Source organism: Phasianus colchicus, chromosome 17 (genome assembly GCF_987193195.1).
Source record: "Phasianus colchicus chromosome 17, bPhaCol1.hap1.1, whole genome shotgun sequence".
In the NCBI taxonomy this organism is placed as follows: domain Eukaryota; kingdom Metazoa; phylum Chordata; class Aves; order Galliformes; family Phasianidae; genus Phasianus; species Phasianus colchicus.
The window spans coordinates 3,754,322-3,772,819 of record NC_143452.1 but is presented as its reverse complement, the minus strand read 5'-3'; the positions used below and the strand labels follow the sequence as shown (position 1 = coordinate 3,772,819).

General features: G+C 43.2%; 1 protein-coding gene across 21 annotated transcripts in view; it reads left to right on the top strand.

Annotated features, from left to right (window-relative positions):
- LOC116235146 (uncharacterized) overlaps positions 1-18,498 on the top strand; it is a 98,921-nt gene that overhangs the window by 66,311 nt on the left and 14,112 nt on the right. For 14 of the 21 annotated variants that reach the window (XR_016471896.1, XR_016471895.1, XR_016471900.1 and 11 more), the window contains 4 exons: positions 3,391-3,753; positions 10,924-11,020; positions 15,700-15,980; positions 17,149-17,276. The gene's annotated coding sequence lies outside the window, so the exon portion shown is untranslated. Of the gene's footprint in view, positions 1-67; positions 213-706; positions 1,375-3,390; positions 3,754-5,042; positions 5,181-10,923; positions 11,021-15,699; positions 15,981-17,148; positions 17,277-17,824; positions 18,057-18,498 lie in introns of those variants that run through there. The other 7 variants (XR_016471907.1, XR_016471897.1, XR_016471893.1 and 4 more) reach the window with 7 other exon arrangements.

Genomic DNA, 18,498 nt, shown 5'->3' with positions numbered 1-18,498 from the left:
AACCTCTGTACACCTATTGATTGTACACCTATTGATTGTACAATTGTACACCTATTGATTTTTACAGATGCGTTAAATGAAATGAGTCCCTGTGAGTTACCTGTATCTCCTGGGGCTCGAGCTGGTGTGCTTTGCATGGAGACAAGCCGCTGGGCTTCAGAGGATGCTTTGCACCCTGGTGGACACATTGCTCCAGCTCTCCTCATTTTGCAGTGAGCCTTTGAAATTCAAAATTTTTTCATTGTCTAAATCCACAGAACTAAAGTCCAGAAGACAGGAAGTTCATCAGGACATGGGGGTAGATACTGAAATAGCTGGCTCTTTCTTGCCTCTTGCTATTTATTTAGAAGATATAGGAAGGAATGATGCATTTTCTGACAAACTTGCCAATAAATGTACCCAGTAGGTAGTGCAGGGCCATTGCCAACTTGTGACAGTCCTAAATGTTGGTAAACAATTCAAAATTATCACGTGATCAGAATGAGGTAAAAAAAATTAATGTAGCACTGAATAAGGGACTAAAACCTACAATATCAGTTGCAGTCTGCTACCTAGTAATCAGCTACAAGTAAATGCATCTTGCTCGGGTTGTATATCTAGTTAGCACACGGTGTGAAAATTAAAGAATTAGCATATTTGTGGCAAATAAAACATTATGCTTCCACACAAGTGACTGTCCTTATTTAATGTCTTGCTTTTTATTTAGGGTAGCTGCAGAGACGCATCCTATACGTGTTCAGTGGAGCCAGTTGAATTATATGTTTAGAGTAATTCATCAGATAAATTCACATCCATGAATAATCTGCATTCAGATCACGACCTTTACCAAGCTGTGCATTTTCCGGGGCTCCAAGCTCTCAGCTGATGCTGAGCAGTGACAAGAGGAGCACAGAGACATTTTTCATCATCTCCTCCACTCCAGAAACAGTCTCACTTTAGGAGCAAGGCAGGAAAGCCTCAGTCCCAAGGGATGCCCTGGGGAATGTTCTGAAATGGAAAGAATGATTTTTTTTTTTTTTGAGGATGGGAGGCAGCTGCTCCCAGCCGGGGCGCTGCTGTTGCCTCTTGTCCATAAGCCTGGGCTGCTGAGGAGCCACTGTCCAGATGATGGATCGTTCTAGAGCGGTTAAATTTTGTCTCTCCGTTGCTGGACTCTGGGAAATGAGGCAGGGCGGTGCATCCAGCTGATGTAGGTCCACATATGTTCATTCTCCAAAACAGCTGGCTGCTTAGCCTGGCACTAACCTGACAGGAAAGCACTACAGCAGCAGCTCGCTGATGGCAGCTCTTGCTGTGAGAGCTGAACTCATTTTGCACACCTTAGCGCATTAGAGAGAAGATACAATTAAAATAGTGTGTCAGGCACCGTGGGCAGAGCTTAGAGGAATGCAGATGAGAGCTACAAGCTGTTGTAAGCCCTGTAGCATCCTACACGTGGATGTACACAAGGAGTACGTTCTACTCCTCATGCCAAAAATTGGAAAGGAAATGAAATAGCTGGAAAGCAACAGGGCTGTGTTGTTTCAGGAACAAGCCAGAGATTTCCATGTAGTAAATATTGCTAAGTGCCCTTGGCCACAGCAGGCAAGAGATTTGATTCACCTTTCAGATAGGGATTTAAATAACTTTGTATCAGAAATGAAATAATGTAACAGCTTGCACCACATTCCTCTAACAGCTATGGAGAAGTTCGGGCCTTTGTCTCTTAATACTAGGTACATTTGATCCTAGTGATTTTTAGAAGTGCATTTTTAGTATTTTAATATCATTTGCTTTCAGTAGTTCCACAGAGCTTTGTGCTACTGCTGTGCAGAAATATCTTACCAGTGCTGCAGCGTTCTTTGTTTGCTACTTGTCTTTAAGACTGTAGGTAAAGTTCTGTATAACCCACTGCTACTGGAGCAGGCTGCTGCTTCTCGGGTCCTCAGGCTCATGTAGGTGAGGGAGAACCAGTCCTGGAGCTGCTGAATTATTCCACAGGGGTCACAGTGTGTTCAGCTCAGGGGCATTCAATGCTGTGATAAACCAGGTCTTGGTGGAAGTGCTCGTCCCGTGGGACTGGCAAGACAACTTAGTCTTGGGATGGGATTAGATATAAGCTCTTATTATGATTTTGCTGTTCCCCCTTGGGATGAAAGCAGTGCCTCAGTTTCTCTGTCTGTAAAATGGGGTACTACTAATCTCACTGTAACAATGTCCAGAGGGTATGGGGAGCTCCAAGCAAAAGATGTTGTTCTGTAGGAAATGTGTGTGGAGGAAAATTGAAATAGATACAAAGCACACTGTATACAGTAAGGTTTATTTGCTGTTTCAGCTTGTTCTTTCATCAGGCCATTGAACAATAGCCAAAGAATGGAGCAGATCATTTATTTTTTTTACAGGATATTAATGTCCCTGTGCCTTTGAAGCCAATTAACTAGCAGCAGGTTTGTGGCAAAGAACAGAACAGTGCTGGTTTCTTCCTGTTGGAGCTTTTATGACTGTTGCAAAAGCGTGACTGAATGAGGCTTTCATTACTTCATTTATTTTTTTATTTATTTTAGGCTGCTGAAGAATTAATGTGAATAATTTTCCCATTTTACCATCTGCTTTAGACTCTATCTCAAAGGGTTCCCAATGAGCGCGGAACGTAAAACCATTTAAAAATGATCCTCTCCACATTTCCTGCACTCAGCAGTCTGCTAATGTGGCCAATAGATCTAGGTGATGGGGCTGCATGATTTAGAGAGGATCATTAAGGTTATGATGAGCTGTGCAACTGTCTTGTTTATCCACAGATAGCTGTTTCATTGCAGTGCCCCTTGTCACAAAAAATAATTTTGCATTTAACCATTTACAGAGCAGTGCCAGGAACATCCAGCTGGGTGACTTCCACCTTGAATTCAAGAGGATGAGTTGGTTTACTAATTTCCATCTTATTTCCCTCATGGTTTGGGCTGGAAATGTTAAGGGGCTCTGGTGAGCTCCATGTAACCGATATGAGGTCAAGTGGCATTTTCACTGGCTTTCAAAGGGTTATGTGCAAATAATCTTGGCTATCTTGTCTCTGCACCTGTTGACAATCCTGTGGTCACTTGGATCCAAGGGTTTTGGCTTTCAATCTTTGCCTTGCACTCTGTCAAAACCTGTTTGTGCTTTGGTGACTCCCGGTGTGATGGACAAATGCTTACTGTCCCTTCTAGGAGGAGGAGAAGAAAGCTGAAGTCTTCATTCTGCCTACTGAACAAAAATTATTTGTGGCCGATGAATGGCTGGGTAGCAATATGCAAATTCCCTTGAAAGCACATAGAATGGTCAGCTGTGGCATAGCAGCGTTGTACCGGCTGTAGGATGATTCACATGTCTGAAAAATAAAAGGTACAGATCTTAATTTCCTTTGTTTTCTGCAAGTTTCAGGAGTGGAGGATCCATGTGACCACGCCAGCAGCAGTGTGTGCAGTTAGATGTATTGCTGTGGGTGCAGTGTGATCGTAACGAGGAGATGCGGCGCTGGGATCTCACCTAACTCATCTCCTGGCATTGTGGAAGTGGGAGAAGATGGATGTGCTGCTCCCTCGCCTCCTCCCTCCACGTTTTGTTTGTTGTTCAGAAGACATATGGGCAGCCATGTACACAAATACACACAGATCTCTCCCTGAAGAATGATGTCATGGCAGATTTTTTTGTATTCAGAGTAAAATATGATAATGGCACGATTTCCTTCCTTCAAGCAAGAAAATGGTTGAGCAGATCTTCTGTTCTTATGAAAAGCCTGTGAGTCTATTACTTTCCTGGGAATTGGATTTTTTTTTCTTGAAATGTGCTGCTTTTCTTGCTTTAAAAAAATCATATTTTGACTGGCACACCATTTTTACCATGTTTTGTAATAGAATGCATAAAGAACTCTGAATATTTTTGCTTTTGATTTTATATATAGAAAGTCTTAGATTGCATTTTGAATTACAGCCATCACTTAAATTAAAAACAAACAAACAGCAACAAAAAACCCACCCAAACAAATAAAAAAGCCCATCAAGCTTTTTATTTCTATAAACTTTTCTATTTACTTGCCCTTTCTGTAGTGCACCTGCAGGGCATTCTCCTCACCCTGACAATCTGCACGGTAATAGAAGTGTATACAACCGTGCTTGAAAAACCACATCACCCAGCATTCAGACATGCACTCCCCTTGTAGTTTGCAAACCACGTTCTGATGGCTGGTTTGTTAATGCTAACGTAAACCTGCCTCAAAAACCTGATGCAATCCCTCCACGTCAAGGAGAGTCTGTCCATTGACTTATTGGACTTTGACTGGGATATTTCAGGTACAGAAACAAAGAGACCAAGACATGAGTCTGGTTGGAAGCCCAGGCAGCTCGTGGTGGGCAGCAGTGACCAGCCAGGCGTTGGCAGTGGGGTTGGATGTGGCTGTAACACGTGGCCACGGGGGCACTGTAGTTGAAGCCTTTCATTTCACATTAGGATTCTTCTCGTATTTGTTAGATAGAACAATATTAACCTTTTGAATTTATTTAGAAACTCATTAGTGCTTTTTCTATAGTCCATTCTTTTTCTGATTAGCTCTCCTCATTACAATTCAAATTTCTTTCTGCTACATTTACCACATTGTCCTGCTTTCCCTCATCTGTATTGTTGCTTGGCTTAATTTATTAAAGCAATGAAAAAGACAGGGAGGATCGGCTGATGTAGCACCATCCCTGGGCCCTGGTGCTCTGGGAGGAGAAGAGATGAGACCCCCATGAGCTTGCCATGGCTGGGTTGGGGGTCCCTTCACACGGATGGGGTGCAGTCTGGTCCCATGTCCTCATTTCATTCACTCCCCAGTCTAAGAGTTTTTAAATGGAATTCATTCTGAAAGTTGAGTGTCTACATTGCAGCCCAGAACCATGCACAGCGAATGCCCCAGCACATCTGGCAACCTGTTTTTAAGGTTAGTTTGAAAATTAGCTGCATATCTTTAGTAGCTTTTTTTTTTCTTTTTTTTTCTTTCTTTCTTTTCTTTTTTTTTTTTTCCCTCATTATCAAGATGCAAGCGTGGAAGTTTCTGTAATTGCTCCTGCGTTGGTACAACTCCAGTGGAATATGAATTGACATTTTTGGTCAATTATAAGAGACTTACGCTGATCCCTGTGCTGAGGACAAAGTGATGGGCAGATGTTAAGCTTCACGTCTACATTTAGGTATTTGCTGTGCTGCTTTGCAAAATGTTTTCTGTTAGGAATAGGTGTGTTTAGTCTTTCTTTTCCTTTAGCGTGGCATTTGTTTCTCAAGAGTGATGCTGATGCATGCCATGTGCTTGTGATCAGAGATGCAATATGCTTTTGGCAGGAGGTGATTAAACGCAGTCAGATGACTGAAACCATCCCAATTCTGGTGGTTTTCTGATTGTTGGTGTATATGAACATCTCACAAAGGTGAATGAATGTGTTTTCACAGCAGCTATCATAAAACAAGGAAGTTGCAAAGTGTTTTCTTTGAGGCACAAGGGAGTTAACTCACTCAGCAAAGGTTAGAGAGAGAGATTTTGGCAGAGCTACAAAGAGAAGCTAAATTTCTGAATTTCTAATTCAATGCCTTAATCATAAAATCATCTTTTCTCTGGATTCTTTTCTGCCTGTAATAATTATAGTTTTGGCTGGTTTTATGTCCTTTATAAAAACCTGTCTTTCACACATCTTGTGGAACTGGAAAAAAAAAAAAAAAGATAAAAGAAAAAAGAAGATAAAACAATCGTAATTTTCCAAGTGTATAATTTTGGACTCCAGCAGAGGCCTAAAACAAGTAAGGTAATTATTTCACTCAGCTCTGCGCCGTTTGGAGAATTAGAACTATTTTGTGAATTATAATTTTAAAGTAAGACCCATGAACTAGAAAAAGTTCAGCGAGCACCACGTAAAATAAATGCTTGTAAGTATCAGCTGCAAGAGAAGAGATGCTGGCTGTAAGTGTTTGGCGTGAAGGTGATTGGAGGAAGATGAAAAGATAGTTCATATTAAGGAGAGGAAGGAGAAAAAGAAAGATGTGATGATTTAGGTTGCGGGGAGGTTGCCAAGGCATACTTACTGGGCTGCGATCGTTCCTGGTGCAAGCTAAAGAAATAGACTTTCCCCAAGGATGAATTTGGCTTCCAGGCAATTGCAGGAGGTTGGGCAGGGAAGCTGCCAAGAGGCGGTGGGGCCAGCGTCAGTGGAGTTGTTAAAGTCTAGACTAGACGTGCGTTTGTTAGTGATGGTTAATTAACTTGTTCCTGGCAATCAGCCACCAGGGCAGGAGGTGGACTTGATTTGCAAGTCTTGATTGCCAGGAAAGTCACCCATAATTGCCTGAGAACTTCTGGCTTTCCGCTTTTCGCTTCAGTCCTGTGTTCCCTGTAAATCTTTGTATAATTTTCTCCTCTCTCCGCAGGCGCTTCACCTCAAATAATACCATTTTTCTGCTTATTGTTATCAGTGTGATTAAACCCCTGCCACTGTCTGATTTTGGAGACTGGTGAACATCAGCCTTTCTTAGAGACAGCAGAGCCAGAGTTACCTGTGGCTGCAGAGGGGATATGGGACAGTGCAGCTAAGGAGAGCACAGTGTGCTTAAGTGGGCTACAGAACATCATCATTAATTCTGGGTAGTTCCCAGGTGCTAACAGCCCTGTGCCCAGGCAATCTTTCACTTTGGAAGTTTGTTTCTTTGATTCTTCTTTGTGTTCCTAGAGGCAGGAATGGAAGTTGCCGTGAGTTTCCGCTTGGCCAGCATTGGACTGTTGTTAACTTTTAACCGAAGCAAATCAGGAAGGAGGGAAAAAAAAGCAATATCCTTAGTTGAATTTTACTGCTTCCCATATACAGAAACAAAAGGCAAGGCTGAGAAAGCCTGAATGCCTAATCGCATCCTTTTAGCTTGATGTTTACTGTAGGAGAAAAGTCTCAGATTACGGTCAGGGCTGTGGCACAGACATACAGAAGTCCTGGAGGGGCTCAATGCTGTGATATCGCAGGGAGAGAAGGTTGCTGGATCCATGGTGAAGTTGTTGGGCTTGGGGTATTTGAGGGGAGGATGACGTGTTTTGCTGGGGGACAGTCCCTTGTCAAAAGAGAGAGAGGTGACAAATCTGTGAGACAGGAGCAGTTGCAGATGTAGGAAGAGACTTAGGAGAGTGGATTGCTGCTGAACCAGAGAGGAATAAAAGCAGGAGAATGACATTAGCATGTAATTTCTGGCAGTTGTTTCAGCACATAATAACTTCAATTTAAAAGCTTCTAATTTCCCTCACTTTGTGCCTTATTGAGTCTCCAACCTATATTTAATGGTGGAAATATCACTTTTTGCTTCCCTAATTGTATGCGTGCAGTTGATCTATGTAACCTGCTATATCTATACTGGGATTTCTGAAGCATGTGAGGACACCCTGTGTCCTGAGATATGCAAAATTAACTCAAGCCCTCTCTTGCTTATGCTATTTTATTCCTTTTCTTCCTTTGTTGAGAGCACAGTAACAAAAGAGTAAGCAATATTGTTTTTCTTGCACCTTAGATATATGCAATGATTCCAGAGGTGTTTCCAGCATTATGGTTTTCTAACTGTGTGTAACTATGTGTTTCACATTAAAAAGAAGTAAAAGCATATATTTCATATTTTTAAGAAAGAAATTGTTTTAGCAATGACAAAGCTTGGGAAAATGCATCTTTGGCAAGTTTTATTTGACTCCACAGACTAGTCATGTTTTGTATAGGTTGGGCATTTCTACCCTCACTGATCAATTTAGTGCCAACTTCTGCATTCATTTTCCTGTCTGTTGTTGTGCTGTTGATCTTTCCCAAGATACATATTTCTTTTCTGATTTGATTCTCCCAGCTTCCTGAGAGGAAGCTCAGCTTATTCAAAGTACTCTAAATCTATTTATCCAGGCAAATATTTGGACACGTAAACCGGTGTTAAAATGCTAAGAAGTCTATCAGGGCAGGAGAGCAAACAAAATCTATGAGATTTAAAGCTGCTCCTCAGTGTGCTTTGTCTGAAACTATTAATTGGCAAAGAGCAGTGTAGAAATTTGATGCATAGAGGCACATGCAGTGATTGAAAGCTTTGTTTTTGTCTGAGCTCCATTCTCCTAGCACTAAACTTATGCTTACTATGCTATCAGATGCTTCACCATGAAGGGGATTTGTGCTTAGGTAACTACATGTAGATCTCTCCTCTGTGCCATTGCTTCAGTCTTTAAAAGCCAAGAGTTGTCTCAAGCTGATGGCTGTGTAATGGATTCCTCAAAATCAGCTTGTATCACAGTCAAACTCGTCAAGTTCTGATGTTTTATCCTGAATAGATCTGGTGTCTGAAACATTCCCAAAGAGAATTTCTCATGCAGCTGCTGCTCAGCCCCGCTCTGTAGTGTGATGGGAGTGCCCTTGGAACAGGGCTTGTTGCTGTGTTTGAGCAGGACAGGCACTGAACCTGGAAGAGAAACGTTTGGGAGGAAGCACTGAGCACTTTGGACTGGTCATAAACTCCAGTTTATGGTCAAGTTCAGTTCAACAGGTCTTTCAATAGAGGTCTTCCAGTATGTAAAGAGGGGCTGTAAGAAAGAAAGGGAGACTCTTTAGCAGGGTCTGCTGTCACAGGGCAAGGGGAAGTGATTTCAGACTAAATGAGGGGAGATGTTTGTTAGATATAAGGAAGAAGTTTTCAACAATGAGGTTGATGAGGCAGTGGCACAGATTGCCCTGAGAGGTGGTGGTGCCCCATCCCTGTAGACACCCAAGGTCAGGCTGGATAGAGCTCTGAGCACTGATGGTGCTGTGGGTGTCCCTGTGCACTGCAGATGGTCTTTGAAGGTCCCTTCCAATTCAAAATGACTCTATGATTCTAGGTCGTAACAATTACATGCTGTCATCATGGAAGAGACTTTAGGAAAGGATCCTCCTGTCTCCCAAACAAGACTAACTTCTAATTTCTGGATGCTCGTTCTCTAAACTGTTGTCTGAGGCTGCTTGAGCCCGTGTGGAGTGATGGGGGGTATAAATGGCCATGTAAGTGATAAGGAATTTGGCAACATTTCCTTGCTGCTAGGGGCACAGATGTGAAAAACAGGAGTTTGTTCTCCTGTTTTGGTTTTAAACTTTTGGAATGCCTGAACTGAAGTATTTCTTATTGATTCTGTAATGAAGGCAGAGGCCTGAATTCATATGTTGTGGTTTTTATTTGCATTTTTACTACAGTTAGTCTCATTTCCTTGTTGCTAAAGGCCATTAGAGAGGAGTTGGATGACTTGTCTAGGTTCCTGCTTTTTGTAATTTTCCAAAGCTCTATACATAATAAATCAGGCACACATTTTCACTTCTGCAATTAACTAATCCACAATGCAACAGAAGCGGTAGAATTGATTGAATATGTCAAGTTTTAAGCCTCAAGAAAAAAAAAAAAAAACACAACAAAATAAGCCTATTTGTGCTGATGCTTCCCAGAATTGTCCTCATTCTTACACAAATCTAGCCATGAAATTAGAACAAGTAAGGATTTTGCTACTATACCACCCTCCAGTCAGTCCTACCTTGTGCTAGCAATGAACTTTTGATGTGAAACATTCAAATGCAGTCCAGCAGAAAAACTATCAGAGACATTGTCTAGTATGGACATCTTGACGTGCTAATTCTAACTCTTCCATGGCAAGGCCTGTCTGTTTTCCTTTATGAAAACCCCTCGATCTCATCACTTTTCTATCTTTCCTTAACTAAGAAAGCCTTAAGCAAAGGAAGCATTGCAGGAACACCTCTGAAGCTGCTGACTGGCAGTGAGCAGGCTATTTAGCCAAACTCATACTAAGCTGCATTTCACAAGCTGATTTCAGTATCACCTCTTTTCTTAAATAGAATTCCAAAGTCCCCTCTTGCAAAATGGGCTCTGTTAGCACAGCATCCTAGAAGTAAGGTTGCATACTTGGTTCTCCCTGTATCACTAAGTACTCCTAGCTCACAAGCTGCTAAACTAGAAAATGGTTACATAGACTGTTTTTGTAATTTCTATGATTTAAGTAGTATCCTTGCTTGTGACGTTTTACCCCACGAGTTTATCCTCTTCTTTCTTTGCATGGAAGGTTCTGAGTCGTTTTGTATGTAGGTGATGCTCTGAGGTACCTCTGCCCCTTGCTGGTGTGCTCAAACCTGAATTCTTTCTGCAGATTAGGCTCAGCTAGATTTTGCAGTTCTGCTTTGGAAAACAGTGCCACAGAGACACTGCTTACACCCCAGATGTGTACAGCTCTGTGAAATCAGCCTTACAGATGGGTGAAACCTACAGGCAAAAGTTTAAGGCTCACACTGGCCAGTGTGAACTGGTGGAACATGGTATTTTGGCTTCTATTGCAAGTTCCTAACAAAATTCCTAAGGATAAAACTCACGATACAATATAACTCACTAAATTCAGTTATTTTCCTGCTACGTTCTTCCTTCTCAGGAAGACAAGTTACTGCAGACGGAGTGCTGGAATCCTCCTTTCTTCCAGACAAAGAGCACCAGCAGTCCCAGCTCTCTGTAATTGTTTCCCAGCTCCCTTGTACACCTGCAAAACATTGCCTGCAACAGAACTTCAGAGACCATTAAAAGAACATTTTTTTGCGAAGATGAGAGATTTTATGCCTATTTAGTGAATGTAAGAATATTAATGGAATAAGGTATTAATTGTCAGTGAAAGAACAAATGTAACTTTAACAGCATGCAAAGATACTGGAACGTACAAAATAGCTGCCGATGTTGGAAGCATAAAGCTCTAAAAATACATAATTAAAACATACATTTGCAGAGGAGAAAAAAAATTGAAGTATTCTTCGTTTAAATAGATATTTTCTTGACTTCATAGAGCCTTCTTGCTTTGAGTTGCAAATATCTCACATGTACTATGTTTTCCATGATCTGTTTGTACTTATTTGCTACCTTCAGATCCTGCTTTCTGGGCTGACACACAGAATGGCTTCCACTGAAAGTGTGTATAGAATCAGAGGGTTATTCCACACCTGTAAACTGGACAACCATCATGGTAAGTGCTACATGGTTTTGTGTCTGAAGTAGTAGATGACCACTGAGGGAAAGTCTGGGTAAGTTTTGCCTGGTCATGATGATGAAAATCAACTAATGACTTCAGCATTTAACACCAACAAAGGTTAGGACATGAGGCACAGTAAATTTTCCTTTGGACTGTGCTTGGTTTAGTCCCTTCAGTGCACTGCCACAGGTCTGTGGTGCACCCAAGGCCTTGACAAACTGCACTTGCACTGCTGGCCCTGTGGATGTCACAGAGTTATCTGATGAAGAAAGTACTTGTTTTTACCGTCTTGAGCAACTGTCACGGGTCAGGTCAGGAAAGCAGGAGACTGTTTCCTTGGGAAATGGTTTGTCTGCTCTTGGAATCATCCAGGCATGACTCAAAGCTTTGCTGGGCCTTCTCATTACCCCCTCCGCGCAGTCTTTGAAAGAAGAGAGCAGGGCAGGGCAAGGTGCTTAGGGAGGGCTGAGGCACCTTCCAGCTGGCTGCTGCTCTGGGTGAGCGATGCCCTGGGCTGGGAGGAGCAGCAGGTCGGGCTGTCTCACTCCAGTGTGGGGCTGATGGATGAGGGGCACGGATGAGGCCTGCGCCCCGGACGCCACAGCAGCTCATGCAGATGTGTCAGAGAGCAGGGAAGGTGAGCTCTCGTGTGTGGGGTGGAGAGAATCGTTCTGTCCATCCCATCTCATCAGTTTGGATGCATTCATTAAAAAATGTGATGTTCGTGAGACAGTTTTTTACAGTGCTCTCTTCATACTGAAAGAAATGTCAGAAATCCCAAGTAAGCAGGAGATGAGACGAGAAAGCCCTTCACCTGATCTTGTAGTCAGTAGAGAAGGTCAAAAGGCCACAACCTCTTCCCTGTCAGAGCAGAGCTGCTGTCAGGACCTGTGCCCTTACCCGACCTCCTGCTGTGGTGATGGAACTGTAGACAGAATGATGGACAGCATGAGCATAATCCATCCTGATAAGGTTTTCTGAGCCTGTCTGGATGTTTGAGTAGTGATAAGAGAATCTGTGTGAGCCTATGGAAACCAGCAGGAGTTTTTTTCTATGGATTTAGGCCCCGATTTCACCCTATGATATTTCAATTTTTTGGTTCCTTTTTTGCTTAGAGAACTGAAGTGGAGGCTCCCATGGACAGCCTGTCTCCCAGCTGGCCCCACATCTCTAAAATATGCAAGGAAGATGTGCTGGAAAGAAATATCACAGTAACATCCTCCTAGTGAGCTTGCCATAAACCTATGCGTCTTTTGGAGCTTAAAGCAATGTTACATGTGAAAAAATATCAGCAAATGCTTTTCCAAAGGCATTCAGATACTGTTGTTCTTTATTGGCTCAGATCTTTGTTGCCTGGGGCTATCTGAGTCATTCCTCTTGCTAAAGTGCAAGGATGATTTCCTCTCTTTTAGTGTGAGAAGTTTGTGCTCAGAAGATGCATTTATGAAGGACTGAAAGGTGCTTAGTTTGGCTGCATGGCAAATGGCAGCTTGGCATTACCACTGCTTTCATTACCTTAAGGTGGTTCTTACAAGGCAGTTCCATCACAGCTCTTGCTGCTGCTAAAAGTCTGGGCCCAGGTCTTTGCACTCTGATGTGCTGCAAAATGTCCATCTTGCACCCACTGCTGTTGTGCTGGTAACAAACACCTTGTGAAGAAATGCTTTTTTTCCCCAATTAGTCTTACCAGATTTCACTTGTGTGGGTGTTTGCCCATATATTTCCTATTTTAGTGACACCAAAAAGATCTAATAGGGCAACAAGGAGTATCAGGGATGTGATAAGGGAGGACAAGATGCTTGGGCAGCATGGTTTGAGGCACAGCAGAATAAATGTGTGGTTGGAGTGGGGCTTAGCAAGGGGTCCATGCTGTCAGCCTGTTCTCCTGCTAATGAAAATCAGTTTTGTGCACAGTCCCTCTGAGAGGTGTTCCTCTGCAAGCCTGGGTACACCACTTTTGTGCTCCAAAATTGGCAAGGCTATTTTGGATGTCCATAGCTAGAGGGATGTCAGAGCAAGGCAAGGCTTGTAGGGAGAGGCAAAACCTTTTATTAATTGAAGAGATATGATTGGGGAAAGACAAAAAGAAAAAAAAAAAAGAAGCATTTTTGAAAGAGAAGTCTGTCCCTGTTAGGCACAGCAGGCTGTCTCTTAGGACAGGGTTATCCTTCAGGTGGGACTCTGGGAGATGGCCAGGTAACAACAGCAATCAGATTGGGGAAAGTTTCTGCAGGTTTGCTGTCAATAGCATCCAGCTTGCTTTTCCTGAGAATGTTTTTCCTTAAATCTCTTTTCCACTTCAGCCTTAAAAATGGTTGGAAAATTAGATTTTATTGATGGAAAAATTGCACATGAGGCTTTGCTTTCACCCACGTCTTCTATGGAAATAAGTCTGCTGCAACCTGACTTCTTTTTGTGGTGGTGCTAATCCTTTTTGGGTTGGTTACTCAATGCTAACTGAAAAATAATAACAACTTTGTGCAAAGTGGGGCTGTCCCTGAGCATGTTGTTTTGTAGAAAACTTTTTCTTTTAGTGGTGGTTGTGGGGGGGAATATTTCACTGAAAATCTTTCATCCAGTCTTGATTTCATTTTTGCCTTTCCTCAGTTTGGCTCCAACTCAAATTATTTGCTGTGCCCCCTTCCTCTCCATCTGCCACTCTCTAATGGGAAATAAATCTCCAAGCTCTTCTGTTCCTTACCTTCCCATACATCTCCTGCTCTTGCTGACTTTCACAAAAAAATAAATGTACCATTTTATATTTTTTCCCAAGAATCCCTTTTGATTGTGTCAGATACAGTCATGCTAATAATAAAAAAAAAAAATTAAAAAAAAATCAAGGGTTTAAGCAGGCAAAAATCCTTCCATTCCTAAGTACAGTAAAGATAGGATATTTTTTTTCAACAGAGGTGATGCCTTGGCATCTCTCGTCCTTACAACCCAAACTGTCCTTTTTGAGAGCATATGTTCCTCACTGTTGAGATGCTGCAGGTTGCTGCCCATACCTGAGTGGAGTGTCTGGCCATGAAATCCCCCTCTCCCCAGTGAGCACATCCCCTCTTGGCACACTTGGTGGAAGCAGTGCCAGATTGCAGCACAATGGGACAGGCTCACAGATCCATGTGTTCCTGCTTGCAGGCAGCAGAAAGACAGGACACAGTCAGGAGCACCTGTAAGGAGTATTGTTCTACATTAACCCCTTGTCAGTGCAGAAATGCACTTGAAGTCATCTTGCTTGCAACTCCCACGGGAGGATGAGGTCCAAGCAGCACGGTGTGACTTCAGCTGGGGCAGTGCCATGAACCCACAGCTCCTGAAAGCACTGTGGCTGTATCAACCAAACAGAACTACTAATTGTGGCCATGGGAGCTGAGATACTGTCAGGGTCCAAAGGCTGATGGAACACGTTGCAACCTTTTGGGCTGCTGTGTGCTTTAACCCTCCTGGCTCTCCAGTGGCTCAGGAGGGATTTTCATCTCTCCTGAACATCTCCATCTGCTATTAGAGACATTGAGACGTGCTGCAAGCGTGGAATGAAATGCAAGGGGAGAAGGGAAAAAGCATTTGATTCCTGTCAGGTAGATGAAAACTCGGTTCTTCTCCTTTTCTTCCGTGCCTCCTGGAGAACACACTGTATGTAGAAGGTGACCTTTTGTCTCTTTCCTCCCCATCCGAGCTGAAAGAGATTCGGCTGACACATCCGATGACAGATAGATACCAGCATGAGCAAATTGTGCTTGAACTTGCTCCAGAGAAAATTGTTAGCAGGCGCGGGCACGGGCTGGGCTGCGTTAGGGAGAGCACAGATCATAGTCAAATGTTTGTGTCATTTGCAAACGGCGCTGTGAGGGGATGTGGGGGGGTGAGCAGATGAGTGTTTTGAACTCTAAAGGTTACTGTGGAAAATGTGAAATAAGGCTCTGTGCTTGATTTCTGAGGGAGATTCTCTATTTGGGGAAAGTTCAGGTGAAATCAGACTAATTCCAGTCATTAAGATCTTTTCTTTTTCTTTCATCTTCTGTTTCATTGGTTTTATTTATATTTTTCCTTTTAAAGTTGATTTCTTGTTCATTTTTTCTGCCCTCCTTGCAAAAGGTCCTGAAATCTCAATTCTCAGAAAAGCTTTGGGTTTTTTTTTGTTGTGTTTTCTGTTTTGCTGGTAGCAGTAGAAGCAAAGAAGAACAGATTAAAAACAAACAAACAAAAACATTTTGAAGCTGTAAAATCTAATGATGACAATAGAACTCTGATCACAAATCCCAGATGTAAAAAAGAAATTTAAATGCAAGCATTTTGCAAGCATACCCAAATAGCATTTCCGGGCTGATCGATATGAAAGACCCTGATAACTCATTAATTCACTGGGTTTTAATGAAGAATTGTTCTGGCCACCTCTGCCATTCTGTCGCTCGTGCCTTCCTGCATCCTGCCTATGTACAAGTCTGAACCCTGCCAAGCTTTGCCCATTGGGCAGCGTGGACTTCCTTCCCAGTTCTTATTTTAAGAGATGAAGAATATTTTGGGATTAAATACAAAGCACATTAACATCTCTCTTTCCTCTCTCTTTGTCTTTGCCGTGGAGATCTTATGCTCCTCCATCCCTTGACATCAGACAGATCAGCATTTACAGGCAGTGCTCACTCATCCTTCAGCAGCTTCTCTCTCTCTGCCAGGTGCCTATGGGATCTGTTCAGGCCACATCTATTAGGAACCTGGCCTGTGCATCCCAGAAGACAGCAAGAGATGGATGGTGCTGGCGTGCAGCCGCTTCGGAGAACAGAGCTGGATCAGCCTGCCGGGGACAGGCGCAGACAAATGGAACCTGCAGGACAAGCATGCCATTACCTTGTTTGCCAAACTCATTACAGAGAAGTTGCAAAGTTCCAGTATGCTGCCCCTGATATCTGAGACAAAGCTGTCAGCTGGTTCGTGAATAATTCGAGGACACGTCTGGGTAGGGCTGGAGGAAGTGGAGATTTTGATGAGGGTTGTTTGCTTGGTGCACCTGACACCAGGGACTGTGGTCTCTTGTGTGGTGGCTTGATCGACAGAACAGCCTCTAGCAGGGGGTTAGATGGGAGCACAAGGCACCCTGGCCATCCTGCCCTGAACCTTGCATGTCCTGCAGTCACATCCTCAGCCCCTGTGCTCTGATCCCTACTGATTCTTGAAAAACACCAAGTACAAGTGTGGGAGACTGAGCCAATTCTGATCTTAAGCTATTATTGAAAGCCAGCAAAATCCATGGCGTTATAAAAACCTTTTCTGTCAACAGAGAAGTAGAGCAGTCTTTGGATTACTTGGTGAAATGCCTGTATTCAAGATACAGGAAGCTATTTTGGCCTTGACAAATTGGTTAAAGTCCAATTACAATTTCTGAGGGAGGTGCGTGACTGCAGCTTAAGAGTGAATCCAGGTAAAATTCCTTTATAAGACATAAAAAGCTTCAACAACAACCAAAAAAAGGAACAGCTGGTAATGCCAAACCATACAGTTCCAAGCTCCTGTGTTGCTGCTTCATATTCCTAAGAGCAATCTCTTGGCATTGGCCCACTATAGCTTTTTGGGCCACAGGGCTTTGTCTTCTGGTATCCCCAGCCTGCTGTGCTTTGATGTCTGGGAGGAAGGATTACATGGGCAGGCAGCTTTTGGGGCAGTGTGTGCAGATTCATTCCACTAGCAGCAACCGTGGGATTGCCATTGCTGAGGTGGTCCCAGCACTTGCAGCCAGCAGCCTGCAGCCAGAGCCAGCAGCCTAGGGAGCTGCTTTGGGGACGGAGAAATGCACTGAGACACTGATAACAGCCATGAAGGCTTGTTTGGACAACTCACCCCTGTGATGGGCTGTTTTCAGAAATGACACATTGATATTGAAAGCCTTAAATGTTCCTCAGGCAGGCTGACAAAAACTGCACACTTGTCCTCAGGCTGCTGAGGGCTCCTCTCAACTAATAAAGAAAGATTTTATTTGGTTCTTTTGCTGCTGCTGCAGAAAAACAACCCATACTCACAGTGCACCAGAGGGCTACAGACATGTTTCCCACCCTCTGGGGCTTTTCTGGGTGCACCCTTGCTATGGTTCTGAGCCTGGTGCCGTGTGCTGACTGTCCTTCCTCCATCAGGCAGCTCGTTGTTGGCTGGCACGCAGCATGCTGCAGGTGAAGATGGAAGCTTCAGCCCCAGGGAAGAATAATGCTGACCCCACATCAGCACCAGCTCCTCACACCCAGCAGGGATCAGGTGCTCTGGGGTAAGCTCCTGACCAATGTTTCATTTCCCCCACTTCATTCCATGTCGATCTAACAGGCAGTATATAAGTATAATTTGGCCCAGCTGGTGGCAACCAGCAAGCTCTTCTGATGTTTTGCTTCGTGAGCCAAATTTCTCCCTGTTCTTCTGGGTCCTTCACAGACACTGTGTGGGATCCAGATTCCTAACTGCTCCCTAACTGTGCTTCTCTGTGGTGCCTGAGCTTTTTGGTCGTGATTTTATTTTATGTAAGAATGACCCAGAAGCATCATACATCCTCTTGTTTTCCAGTCGGAGAACTGAGGCACAGAAGAGCTGTGAAAAATTTCCACTGAGATTTCTTGTTCTGAACTTGAAAATTGATGAGGCTGATTATTTATTTGTTTACAGCACTCATCTCTCTAGCTGATTTTCATGGCCTTTGCTACGTTCACATCTACAAATCTGGCCCTGGATGTCTCAAATTGTGAAGCAATTTACCATGGAAAAGTTAAGTCCTTTTTTGTCTCAAGGTTTCGTGACAAATGACATCAGGGTCTTATGCTCCAGGGTCATCTTCCCCTTAGAGTCCTGATCCATGGCCGGAACACCTCACAGCTCTGCGCTGAAGGAAGGACCCAGGGCCCTGCTGTGAAATGCTTCTGACAATTAGCAGTGATTTTGAAGGTGTTATTTTATTATTTTCCTCCTGCATTTGGCTCAATGTCTGTTCCTCAAAACCCAGTTAAGTGCGAGGGCTTTGGTGACAATGTTGTAGAGAACTACAGTTCCATTTTGAGACATTCAAGCACAACTTCACTGCCTAAGCCCAGGGATGATAAATGGGAATTTTGTCAAAATCTTGTTACTGAAACTGCTGGCTTAAGCTTATAATGTTTCCTGTCTGATTATGTACATGGTTGGAGAGTTAATTTACTCTGTAATTAACTGCTTGACTGTTTGCCCTTGCCAATCTTCCTTCCCTATGTTGTCTTTTATGACAAGAGGCTTAGTTTTCCAATGTGCATTTATTTTTCATTTGTGTTCCTGCTCCGAGACACCACATAGCTTGTTGATCTTTCAGAAGGTGGCCGATACAGCTTGCCTGGTTGCAGTGATCTGTGCCATACTGTGAGTGTTGTTGGGCCACTGAGGCAAAGACTTCGCTGGTCATTGTTTTTTCTTCTCTCAAGCAGGTTCTTGCTTGAATTTTGTGCATTCAGTGCCCTGTGGTGTCTGGGCTG